Source organism: Crotalus tigris, unplaced genomic scaffold (assembly GCF_016545835.1).
Source record: "Crotalus tigris isolate CLP2741 ecotype Arizona unplaced genomic scaffold, ASM1654583v1 scf7180000024439.5362192, whole genome shotgun sequence".
In the NCBI taxonomy this organism is placed as follows: domain Eukaryota; kingdom Metazoa; phylum Chordata; class Lepidosauria; order Squamata; family Viperidae; genus Crotalus; species Crotalus tigris.
The window spans coordinates 4,269,153-4,281,779 of NW_024100609.1; positions in this window are offsets into that span (position 1 = coordinate 4,269,153).

Below are 12,627 nucleotides of genomic sequence, written 5' to 3' on the forward strand. Positions count from 1 at the left end.
TGATGATCATGCTGATCCTATGCAGTCTCTCTAACACAGGGGTTCTCAACCTTGGCAACTTTAAGACTTGTGGACTTCAACTCCCAGAATTCCTCAGCCAGCAAAGCTGGCTGAGGAATTCTGGGAGTTGAAGTCCACAAGTCTTAAAGTTGCCAAGGTTGAGAACCCCTGCTTTAACATCTCTCTTGTCCATCAGCATTTATTTATTTATTCAATTGCCCACCTGCCGTGTGATGCTAGCTGTTAACAGAGGGTTGGGAACATCAAACACAAGCAACCCTCAATACAATCACACTGCATCAAAAATAACTCCTACTTCTGTCACCCTGGCCAGAATCTGGGCTCACAGCCATTTCCTCGAGCCATTTCAGAAGGCCCCCAGGCTCAGGGCCACCAAATCATCAGGGGGAAAACATTGCTGAGGGATCAAGGGAGGAGAAACAACCCTAGCATTCTGATTCTGGGTGATGAGCAGAAGTTCTCTGGCAGTGCATTTCTCTCCAAAATGTTTACATAGACCTTTCTTTAGTTCCGTAACATAATATGAAAAGCTAAATTGAAGCAACGTCCCTTCTGCTTATTATAGGAATGCTGACTCCATAATCAATAGCATTTTGTTACAGCTATATTAGTCAACGCTGATGACAGAATTGAGATCCTGAGATTATTGGCCAACAACACAATCCCATGAAAATGTATTAGGACTACCACATATCTCTGGGTTTTCCCCAGACATGTCCTAATTTTATGTTCTTAACACTGGGGATCTAACTGAGATTTTTAAATCCCCCAAAGTCTGCCAATGGTGACTTTGTCGACTTGGGATGCAGCTGACTCAAATCAACAGTCCCAACATGCAAAAACAATGGAAGATGACCATTCCCATTCCTAGGAACTTGAAGAGATGCCAGGACTTCCTTTATGACTGAGGGGGCTGTGGCCTTGCAGCCTTTCCAGATTAATTTGCTTTGTCAACACTGGAGTTGTTCTCTTTCTTGGCTAGCTCTGAACTGTTCTTCTTTGCCTTTCCATTGCCATGAACCTGTTGGAAGACCTAGTATGGATTGTGTGCATCTAAGAGCTGGTTGGTTGTGTAGCAGAACAAGTGATAAGTGATGCCAAGACAACTGCTGCAGCAGAAATACTTTTTTAGCCAAAATCCTTAGGAGAGGGCCATTATGGGCATGGGTAAATAAAGGTGACTTCCTGTTCCCTTTAGATCAGTTGATCAATAAATCCTAGGCAGACTGGGGTAACTAAGACTTATGGGAATTGAAATCCAAAATATCTGGAGAATGCTGGGTTGGGGAAGGGCAAAATAAAGAACAGAGAAGCAATGTGCTATAATGCTTAAGTTGCTATAATGCATGGGGGGGGGTGTCCCACCCCTATTCACAACTTAACTTCCAATGATTAACCTTGGGCCATAAACTCTCTCAACCCAACCTACCTCAGAGATATTTTTGCAAGGAAAAAAGGAAAGAGAACCATATTTATTGTCTTGAGCTCCTGAATGAGAGGCAAACATCACTCTAAAAAAATTACAAAGACAGCAGTTCTGGTTTGTTTCTCAAGTCCAGAGTATTGCATATAATATCAATCAATCAATTAGATTAGAAGGAAGGTCTTCCTGTCCAACCCCCTGTTCAAGCAGGACACCCTATACTATTTCAAACAAGTGACTGTCCATCTTGTTTTAAAAACCTCCAGTGATGAAGCACTTACAACTTCTGGAGGCAAGCTGTTCCACTGGTTAATTGTTCTCACTGTTAGGAAGTTACTCCTTGATTCAGGTTACTTCACTCCTTGATTAGTTTCCATCTATTGTTTCTTGTCCTGCCTTCTAGTGCTCTGGCAAATAAATTGACCCCCTCCCCTTTATGGCAACCTCTCAAATACTGGAATACTGCTATCATATATAATAACCAGGTCTTTCTCTTCTTCAAAAGCCAGTTGATAAGATTATAGGAAACAACACTGTGGCTTTTTTTAAAAGAGAGGAGAACATTGTAGCTTCTTAAAAATGGAAGAGATGGTGTTTTAGGGAATAACATTATAGCTGCTTGGAAATGGAGGGAACTTGTGGCTTTCTGGAAAAAGAAAAAGAGCTCTGATGCTTTGAGAATGTGAGACCATGGGGATAATTTATCTTTGGGTCAGCTCTAAGGAGGAGGGGGAAACTAATCACCAACTTATATGCAAGAATAAGAGAACTGAAGCACTGAATGCATGCAGCGGAAAGGATAAGAAGACAAAAATAAATGTTGCATTTTGGACCATACATGATTTAAAAAGAAAACAGTAACTAATCCTATGAGGAGTGTCTTGAAAGTTAAAAATTTCATGACCCATAATGCATTCATGTTTGGATGTCTGATTTTTAAGTAAGACCAGTTCATCTTATTAAACTATTAAACTAAATAATAGCTGCATGGCTTATTGCTTTTCTAGCTAGGAAATGCACTGTGTTGCTAACTCCGCTGTCACTTCTACTTTGGTTGAAGTTCTTACTTTTTGCTAAAAAGTAAAGTCTTTCTCACCTGAGGAATCCCATCAAAGCCACTGTTGATTTTAAAAGAAGGCCATAAACTGCAAATTGGTCTGCCAACGTTTTAGAATTTGGTTTCCAAGTAATGCAGAAATTGTCTGCTTATGGTGTGTCAGTAAAAGCACGCAAGAAATACAGACATTTTTAATATTGATCACAGGGGATCTCTCTTTCTCTTTCTCTCTCTGTGTGTGACAATGTCACAAAAGGATGACTGTGACTCTCAAACAAAGCCGGCAGTCACCATCTTGACTTTTTTGTCTTGCCCCCCCCCCAGACTATAGCAATAGCACTTAGACTTATATATCACTTCACAGTGCTTTACAGCACTGTCTGGGCAGTTTACAATGTCAGCATTTTGCTCCCCAAAATCTGGGTCCTCCATTGGTGGGATTCAAATATGTGAACAACCAGTTCTCTGTATGGATGCCGCTTCCGGAAGTCCATTCTGGGCCTGGGCAACAAATAATTAGCTACCAGTTCTGCCAAAGTGGTGTGAACTGTCTGAATCCCACCACTGGGGTCCTCGTTTTATCAACTCGGGAAGGATGGAAGGCTGAGTCACCCTTAAGCTAGTCAGGATCAAACTCCTGGCAGTGGGCAGAGTTAGCCTGCAATACTGCATTCTAATCACTGTGCCACCATGATTATTTTAAAGAAACCTCTTTACATTTCATCCCCTCTCTTGAATTCTTTACATGTCTTGGGCATCCAATTCTGTAATTCATCATGAAACAGCCAGTCCAACAGCCAGTCTGTAGTTGGGTGCATCAGCTTGGTAGGAATACTGGTCTTCTCTATTTGTTGTTGTTAATTGTGAAGTCGTGTCCGACCCCTCACGACCCCATGGACAAAGTTCCTCCAGGTCTTCCTGCCCTCTACCATCTTTTGGAGTCCATTTAAATTCACGCCTACTGCTTCAATGACTCCATCCAGCCACCTCATTCTCTGTCGTCCCCTTCTTCTATTCTATTTTTCTCAGCATTAGGCCCTTCTCGAGTGAGTCCTTCCTTCTCATTAGGTGGCCAAAGTATTTGAGCTTCAACTTCAAGATCTGACCTTCTAAAGAGCAGTCAGGGTTGATCTCTTCTAGGACTGACTGGTTTGAACGCCTTGCAGTCCAAGGGATTCGCAGGAGTCTTCTCCAGCACTATAGTTGAAAGGCCTCAATTCTTTGTCGCTCAGCCTTTCTTATGGTCCAACTTTCACAGCCATACATTGCAACTGGGAAAACCATGGCCTGGACTATACACACTTTTGTTGGCAGGGTGATGTCTCTGCTTTTTAGTATGCTGTCTAGATTTTCCATAGCTTTCCTCCCCAGGAGCAAGCGTCTTTTAATTTCTTGGCTGCAGTCCCCATCTGAGGTGATCTTGGAGCCCAGAAAAATAAAATCTGTCACTACCTCCATTTCTTCCCCATCTATTTGCCAGGAATTGAGAGGGCCGGATGCCATGATTTTGGTTTTCTTAATGTTGAGTTTCAAGCCAACTTTTGCACTCTCCTTCTTCACCCGCATCAAGAGGCTCTTTAGTTCCTCTTCACTTTCTGCCATTAGAGTGGTATCATCTGCATATCTTAGGTTGTTGATATTTCTCCCGGCAATCTTAATTCCAACTTTTGATTCATCTAGCCCTGCCTTTCTCATGATGTGCTCTGCATATAAGTTAAATAGGCAGGGCGACAGTATACAGCCTTGCCGGACTCCTTTCCCAATTTTGAACCAATCAGTGGTTCCATGTCCAGTTCTCACTGTTGCTTCTTGACCTGCATATAGGTTTCTCAAGAGACAAATAAGATGGTCTGGTACTCCCATCTCTTTAAGAACTTGCCACAATTTGTTGTGATCCACACAATCAAAGGCTTTAGCATAGTCAATGAAGCAGAAGTAGATGTTTTTCTGGAACTCCCTAGCTTTCTCCATGATCCAGCGTATGTTGGCAATTTGATCCCTAGTTCCTCTGCCTCTTCGAAAGGAGGGTCTTCTCTATAGAACACCTTTATCAAAACTATATAACACGCTAACCAAAAGGTATCATGGTGTGCATTGATTATTACAGATCTTTATTCCAACATTTATTTCTATAGTTTCAACCACTTAAGACAGCCTTTAACCTCTTTGGCCCCCAGGAACTTTGGCATGTACAATTTGCATCTAGATAAATAAATTGTAGACCCCCATAAATCTGTACAGAATGGCACAATAAATCAGTTTGAATACCATTCTCTGATTAAAATGAAAAAGAAGCAAGGAATATAAATTAAAGAAATTTAGGAACAAGAATCTGTCAGAATGCCAGCAGCTCAGCTAAAAGAACTGTTTTTTTTTTAAAAAAATACTTTTTATTTGACATGTTTCTGAAACTAGCAAGAGTTCTTAGCGAATTCTGAACATGTCACAGAAGATAGATGTTGCTAGCAGTGTTTTATGTTGTAAATCAAACATAACATTGTATTAGTTTGGCATATATCAAGGACCCAGAAATATATAGTACTATTTTTAATACAAGCCAGAGCTTTGTTTATCAGCAACTTGTACATTGAACTTTATGATGGATGGTTGCTTCTGCGACACTTTGCGGGCAGTGTGAATATGAGGCCCATAATAAATACTTTCCCCTTGAAGGAACTGAAGTTCACTCTGTGGAAAGTAATTTGTTTTTTTGTTTTTCTTTTTCTGAAGACCCAGACTGGCCTTTTATTTCCACTGTTTTGTTCTTGCACATTTTTCCAGTATTACAATAATTACTTAAAATTATAGCTGCTTCCTCTTTTCAATTCACAGTTTCATATAATCCTGTTTCAATTATAACCCAAGAATGGCTATGATCTTCAGCACAATCAGCAGGGGTTTGTGCATACCACCCTGGGGAGCAGAACTTCACTGAATCCAGTGCAACTTGTTTAAAGTGTCCATTTGATGGAATGACTACATGCCATCAAGTTGTTTTCGAGTCTTGGGGACCACATAGATAGATTTCCTCCTTGATGATCTATTCCTAACCTTGTCCTTCAATGGTGCATCCATTGCCGTTATAACTGAGTCTCTCCACCCTGTTACTGGTCATCTTCTTCTTCTCTTTCCTTCTACCTTTCCCAGCATTAGAACCTTTTCCAGAGAGTCTACATCTATATTTAAGAAGAGAGGGTCAACGTATTCTCCAAAGCACCTGAAGGCAGGACAAGAAGCAAGGGATGAAAACTAATCAAAGAGAGGGCCAGCCTAGAACTAAGAGGAATTTCCTGACAGTTAGAACAATTAATCAATGGAACAACTTGCTCCAGAAGTTGTGAATGATCCAACACTGGAAGTTTTTAAGAAGAGATTGGACAACCATTTGTCTGAAATGGTATAGGGTTTCCTGCTTGAGCAGGGGGTTGGACTAGAAGACCTCTAAGATCCCTTCCAACTCTGTCATTCTGCATGTATAACCGAATATTATTATTGTCAATTGATTAGATTTTTTTTAAAAAAAGAAGACGCAAAGAAGATAACTGCTATGCTGGTATATTTGAAAAAAATAAAAGAACCAATAGGACAATGGCACCGGAAGAATGCTTTAAGGTGGACAGCCTATGTGCATGTTTTGAAAACCCTGAGATTTATTTCTAAGGAACCCTGAATTGTTTTTCCTTCTCTCTCTCTCTCTCTCTCTCTCTCTCTCTCTCTCTCTCTCTCTCTCTCTCTCTCTCTCTCTCAATAAGTTGTTTGAAGCTAAAAAACAGAATAAATAGCTACAAGAAAGGGGGAGAAGAGGGAAAAGACATTGTGGGTGAACAATAAAACATCAGTAAATAAAGGATTTACAAGTATCCTAATATTAAAAAAAATCAATACTTTATGATGTCATCAGTTAATTAATCAATTAAATGTGTAGAACAGACAAGTCAAACTCGTGACGTCACGCAAAATACTGCGACTTTTTCCTCATTGCTGGCACTGGGGTAGGTGCGGTTTTGTCATGATGCATCTGGCCCGCGGGCCGGCAGTTTGACGTGCCTGGTGTAGAACTACATTCATTGTATCCTCTTAAGAGAGGGCTAAAAATATCTATAAAGCTCTAAACTTTAATACTGATATTGATATCACTACTATTTGTCATTAATCCCCAAATAAAATGTACATATAATATTGTAAAATAAAATAAAAGGAAAAGGGAGGAAAAGGAAAGAAAAAACAGTTGAAAAAAAGCAATAAACTAGTGTGAACCATGGTTTCTTTCTCTCTCCCCTTCCCCAACTGCCTTTGAATTGAAAGCATCTTATATCATCTATGCTGACTCTTCAGCATTTAATATATTTTTTTTGTCTTTTATAGCATAGTTTGTAAGCTTTCCTCCTGCTTCTGAGGCCTTTAGATAATTATACTATGTCTACCAAAGAGAGAACAATTTGATGTGCAAAACAAGGAGCCTCCTTATCATGTATCCCAAATTACAGCACTTCGGTTTCAGTGCAAGGCTGTTTACAAAGTAAAATAACAACAACAACAAAATCTGAAAGAATTGAAATGGTTTTGCAGCCAAGCAAGGGGGAGATTTGCTGAGACTAAAAGCGATAATCAGATATTATTACTGCTACATATTCTTGCTGGTCAGTCCTACACAGTATTTTAGATTAATTACATTAGCCTGGTGGCTGGAAACATCTTTAATTGGTATGGACTCTAATATTTCTGCACTAATTTATGTGTGTAGATTTTTAATGATATTCTTTTGCCCTTGTCTGATGGGGGCAATTCAGCCTGTTTCCTGCTTTTTATTGTGGCACCTGTTTTAGCACGTTTTGTGCGTTGACCTGCAAACTCTTAGCCAGCTAATTGTCCATTCAAGTTGGATGAAAAAAATGTAATCTTCTTCTTAGCTAACTTCTCAGCATAACCGTCTAGAAGGGTCAATGAGTGTGCTTTGATTTTAAATGTTAAAAGGCAGTTAGTTCTTTAGATCTGAGAGCCACCTCATATAGGAAAATGATGTTGGAATAGTGGCACAGATAATTACACGGCTAATAAAGTTTAACTTTTAACTACTAGTATGTTTTTACATTTTTAATGAATTTTTCCCCTTTCCTTTGGTATACTAAGTAAATTGCAGCTTGGAAAAAATCCCAAACTCTGAATACAATGTCTATTAATATATTATAGAAAATTGAACATTTGGCCTTAGCTACATTTCTTAAGGATAGAGCCAATTTGGTATAGAAACCCCAGGCTGGAAACAAGAAAGTGTGAATTCCAATTCTGCCTTAGGCCCAACTCCAGCTGGGTGACTTTGGGCCAGTCACTTTCCCTCAGCCCTGGGAAGGAGGTAATGGCAAACCATTTATTAAATCTTGCCAAGAAAGCCAAAGGGACTTGTGTAAGAACTTACCTCAGCTAAGCCTCCCAAGAAAGCAGAACTCTTGAAACAGGCATTGTCTCAAAAGGAACTTTTATTAGGGGCTAGTGACAGTAGGGAATCAAGGCAGAATCTGAGAGAAAAACCCGCAAAGCAATATATTCAAAGCAACATTCAATACTCCTCCCCCTAAAGTCTCAGTGTTCGTTTGAATCCCAGCCAGTCCACAGGTGGCATCATGTTTTGATAACTGGTCGGTCTCCTCAAGGTCTTTCTCTCTTTCGATTTCTCCTGGCTCCAAGTGCAAACCTTCCCTTAGATAAAGGAGAGACATTCCATCCCCTTGGGGAACAGCATCATGCAGACAGTGCAAATAATCCCAAAAGCGCCTCCCTCCCAACAGAGTGGCAGGCCACAAAGAAAGGCTTCAGAAAAGAGAAAATAGGCATAAGGTTAAAATACATTTCTTTGGGGGCCTGACAACTTGTCCAGGCAGTTGCCACGAGTGAAGACACATTTGAAGATACCTATGTGCACACACACAAATACCTAGTTCTTAAACCTAGCTGACTCTGCCCTATCATAATTCCATAGGCCTATTAACATTCATGTGTTCTTCAATTCTATGTTCAAAATTTGTAAACATCAGAAATATATCTATTCCATTTATACTTGGGTTATCCGTGCCTAGGTTTCCCAGGAAAAAGCAGCTGTAAAAGGGAGATGAAATCTTCCTTTTAAGAAGGAATCCTCTTCCTTTTAAGAAGAGTTTGGACAACCACTTGTCTGAAATAGTATAGGTTTCTGGCTTGAGCGGGCGGTTAGCCTAGGGCCAGGGGTAGGCAACCTTGGCTCTTTTATGACTGATGGAGTTCAACTCCCAGAATTCCTGAGCCAGCATGGATCAGCTTGGAAACCTCTCCCTTTCCCCTCAGCATGGCTGGCTCAGGAATTCTGGGAGTTGAAGTCCACCAGTCATAAAAGAGCCAAGGTTGCCTACCCCTGGCCTAGGCCCTAGAAGACTTCCAAGGTCCCCTCCAACTCTGTTATTCTGTTACCTGGATTTGAGCATCTCTGCCCCTTTCCTTGATGAGACTGTATCAACAAAACAGCCTCCTTGATTAAGTCTGATAAAATATATAGGCAAAAGCACTTAATCACTAAAATAATAGTAATATCTTCTTACAACTTACAGTAGAGGACTTACAATCTCCATAAGTAGTTCTGATCTGAATTAGTACCTCTTTTCACGGATGCTCATTATCAAAATTTAATGGAATAGGAACTGTAGTGTCTAATATTTTATTTTACTCCTTACATTTTTAGATAATTAATTTTCAGGTATTATTATGCCAGAATTATCATAAGTTTCTAGCAAATGAATTTCTGAATGCTCCAGCTACACCTCAGTGCTGATTATATTATGCCAGATATTCATAAAAATATCTACATGGAACAAGTGGATTCTGTTCAACAGAGATAGCCATGCTACTGTTTACCACAACTTTCCTTTTTTTGGCTGAGAATTCTGGGAGATGCCGACCCAAAATATGGATGCCAAGATTGGAGAAAGCTACTTTATATAATAACAAGGCCTCTAGAGTGTCTAGGGATAGTCAGAACAGCTGCATAATTATATATATTGAGATAAAAATAAATTAATGCATTTTCTGGGAGATTCATTTTAATTAAGATTGGTACTCTACTAATTTTGGCAAGTTAAATACTAAAGATAAAATTAGCACAAGAGCTAGTTTTAATCATTCTAGTAAGGAAGGATATAACAAACAAAATGAGGCTATAATGAGCACCTCTGACAAAACAAGCTGAAGAGACCCCCATTTTACCTTCTAAGATTAGTAAGGAAGCCAGAATGCTAAATCACAAACAAACACAACTCCCTTCCACTTGAATGTGAATGGCAAGGAACAAATTTGCTAGAGGATTTTGCTCTCAATATCATTTGTAAAGAGCAATGCATCGATGGAGGAAGAAAGAAGAAATCTAACTTTACTTCAGGATTACCAGGTATAATTCTTCAGGGATTCAAGAAAGTTTCCCTACTTTTTACACAGAGTAGTTAAGCAGATAACCTGGATTAGTTTATACCATTTTATTTTGAATGCAGTCTCTTTTTAACAATTTTCTTTGAGATTCAATTTCCATTTTGGATAAACCTATCTATTCTTTACCCTCACTCTTCAAATTCAATCTTCTTTCTCTAAACTCAATACCTACCCATGTGTCACTTGTTGTTTTGGATTGACTAATACAAATAAATACAAATTTCAGCAAACATTTTTAATGCACTCGGAGTCTCTTCTGTGAGATACGTTGTCATATACATGTGATAAATAAGTCAATGCAAATATACATCTTGAGGATTGTACAGCTTAGGTAGAATTAATGTATTTGGGTTGCAAAACCTTGAACAGCCACTAAGCAGCAAAAATGTTTTATATTTTTTTGCTACCACCTAGTGGCCATGTGGAGTTTGCAGTAATTTCAGTCTTGGTCTTGGCAGATTAACTACTAATGCTAGGCTTAAACTGCCTTTGTGTTTTTTTAACTCAGGAGTCCCCACCCCCCGGTACGTGGGCCGGCACCGGGCCACGGCATAGCAGTAACGGGGCCACACAAACAAGTGAAGCTGGATGCAGGCAGCACATGAAGCCACAACCCCTCTGGTCCATGGAAAAATCTTTCTCCACAGAACCAGTCTCTGGTGCCCAAAAGGTTGGGGACCTCTATTTTAACAAACAGAAAGGGGAAGACACAATTCTTCTTTTGATCATGCTCCTATTTGAAAAGAAGAACAGAAGGTATCCAGCAAATATAAGTAAAGCATTAACTACTCTAATGCCCCATGTCTGGTGGTGAAATATATATTCTGAGAGTTGAAGTCAGTATTTAATGTTCAACAAAATATTTCAGTAATATTCTCAGAAAGTGAAAACAAAGAAAGTTTAGCAAAAAAAAAAAATGTTTAACAATGTTATAGAAAAGAAAAAACTATAATGCAATAGAAGGGCTAAAAAGGCAGGCAGGTTAATTACCCAAAATTTAGTCTCCTGCACTTTGTCATTTTATATTTGCTGTGAGTTCTTTGTTATGGTTGACTCCTAAAATCACACGTGAAAAGGCTTGTAGAGTTTAAAGGGCTGCTAAAAAGTTGAGACTTGATCATATAAAAAAACCCTTTCCTGATCTGTCTGTCTGTCCAGACCCTTTCTTCATCCATGACCAAGGAGTGGACCAATGTCAGAAGTCCTGACTTTATAACAGTCAGCAACCCTTTCTGAAGAACCTATCAGAAAGAAGCCCAAAGAGACAGACAGTAATGTAAAGACAGATGCACAGCTATGAAAACCTGAGGTTCAGAAGTTTTATGTCTGCTTGGGATGTTCCTTGTCTGTGTTCTTTATTATCCATTTTTAATAAAAAGTCATAGTCTCGTTCACTGAAAGACTCATTAACTCAGTTTTATTAACACATCTGCCCTGGTATGATGTTTCAAAACAAGACTGATTAATTACAGGAAAATATAGTGAAATTTCACTCCCAATCAGCTTAAGAGAAACATCATAAAACAAACACTGGGGATAAAACGTATGCATGATTTTGTTTATTTGTATCCTGACTTTATTATGTTTATAAATAACTGAAGGCTGTGAACATACCTAATATTCAATTTTCTTCCTATTTTCCCCACAACAACAACCTTGTGAGGTAATTGTGCTCCCTCTGGATTTGTTTTAACCAAGAAAAAGTTTCAAAGAAAACTAAATCTTGGTTGGCCGAAACCAGGGGTAGGCAACCTTGTCTCTTTTATGACTCGTGGACTTCAACTCCCAGAATTCCTGAGTCAGCTATGGTAACTCAGGAATTCTGGGAATTGAAGTCCACGAGTCATAAAAGAGCCAAGGTTGCCTACCCCTGGCCTAAACCAAGCAACTGCAATTCTTTTTCTCTCCACACAGGCATATTCAAGCGATGACTACTTCCTGAGATTTGGCTATTTTCTTTCTTTTCTTTTTTTTTTATTCATAAAACAATTAAAACAAAAATTGACAAACATGACATTTTAAAATGAATTTTCCTAACAGTTTGTTTCTCATGGTACAAAAACTTAATACATCGTTCTTAACTTCTATATAAGCCTCATCTTTCTATAGAATACAATTATATGTACAGTTATATGTATCTTTTAATTCTACCATTAACTTGAAGTCCAAGCATTTCTCCTTAATTCATACCAATGGTAAAATTTGTCCCAGATTTCGAAGTATTCGTGTTCTGTCTTGTCTTTCATAATCATTGTAAGCCTGTCCATCTCAGCACATGATAAAATTTTATGCAGGATCTCTTCTTCCATTGGAGTTCCCTTATTCCTCCAATTTTGAGCAAAAACCAGTCTGGAAGCCGTTAAAATGTGTAACATTAAATAAAGTACGCCTTTGTCATGCTTTTGCATAGTTAAACCTAATAGAAAGAGCTCTGGTTTTGGTTCTACCACTCGCTCTAATATTTCTTCCAACCATACTTTAATCCTGTTCCAAAAATCACGAGCTCGCGTACATTCCCACCACATATGATAGTATGTTCCACTTGTCAGATTACATTTCCAACATTTAGGGGAGACATTGGTACACATTTTAGCCAATCTTGTAGGTGGGAGATGCCATCTATAAAACATTGTGTAGAGGTTCTCTTTGTAAGAGGTGGCCAAAGTAAGCTTCTTGT